This window comes from Cyprinodon variegatus, unplaced genomic scaffold, assembly GCF_000732505.1.
Source record: "Cyprinodon variegatus isolate N-32 unplaced genomic scaffold, C_variegatus-1.0 Scaffold842, whole genome shotgun sequence".
NCBI lineage: Eukaryota > Metazoa > Chordata > Actinopteri > Cyprinodontiformes > Cyprinodontidae > Cyprinodon > Cyprinodon variegatus.
In genome coordinates, this window is record NW_015151295.1 from 356,739 (window position 1) to 358,046 (window position 1,308).

The window sequence follows — 1,308 nt, forward strand, 5'->3', positions numbered from 1 at the left end:
AGTACTTCCACTTTTACCAGAGTATTTTTTAACACAAGTATCTGTACTTTTACTCAAGTACGGAAAGTGAGTACTTTTGCCATCTCTGATTACTATAGAGAGCTAGTGGGCATGTTTCATGGAGGACCAGCTGTTACTGTAGCTGGTTGCGTTGCTCTTAATGTAAAAATGAGGAACAGCAGTAGATTTGAGATGGGATTACATCCCCCCTTGAAATAAAACATCAAAATAATCCGCCGTATAAAACTGCATCCTATCATCACTCCAAAATTTAAATAAATGCATAAATTAGAATCTAAGGTACTACTGCTGTCCAGAGGGAAACAAGCAAACCAACATGGCGGCGCCCGTAACATTCAGGAAGTTTGTGGAGAGTCAGGTGAAGAAGACAGCTTTTGGGGAATTTACTTGACAGAGTCGGCTTTTGGGATGTGGGCAGAGGTTTTCAAGTAACGAAGTAGAAATACTTTGTTACTGTACTTCACTTTTTAGGTATCTATGCTTTACTACATTACTTATTTTCCCTCCTACTTCTGACTTCTACTCTAGTGTGATTGGATGAGTCATATAACGCAAACACTCATTGGTTAGCTAAAGGAAATCCTCAGAAGCAAGCAGGTGTTCTTCAAACTGCTAACATGAATTGTCTATGCCATGCTACAATGTCCGATTCAGAGAAAGATGTTGAAATGTCTGAAAGATCGGACACAGGCGAGAGCGTATCGGGAGACGGAGACCAACAGGACCTCCCTCATCCTTGGCCGTATCTCAAAGAAATTTGTCGTAAAATTGAGCTTTCAATTCATATAGTGGCATCTGGCTGTTATTCAAAGGTTACTTTATAGTTTTATACTTTAAGTAGTTTTTGGAGTACATACTTTTTCACTTTTACTTGAGTAAAGAGGTCAAGTTGATACTTCAACTTTTACCAGAGTGTTTTTAAACTGCAGTATCTATACTTCTACTTAAGTAACAAATGTGTGGACTTTTGACACCACTGGAAGTGGATACGACAAACGATGGTCTAATCAGGGCTTACAGATACAGGAAACAATGAGAGGAGTTGAGGTTCATCACACTGCTGAGCAGAATCATCACTGGAAATCTTGGCACGGTAGGGAAGCTAGGATTTTTGGAATGTCTAAAGTTTCATGATTACAGAGGCTGAGTGTAAGGAGATGAAGCGATCTGCTCATGCGCTCTTTGTTATATGAGAACTGAGCCAGAACTGAACCGCGCCGACCCTACTGATGAACTAGTACCATGTTAGCGCGGTTCTGTTGTGTCTGGCACAGTCTTGTTCAGTTT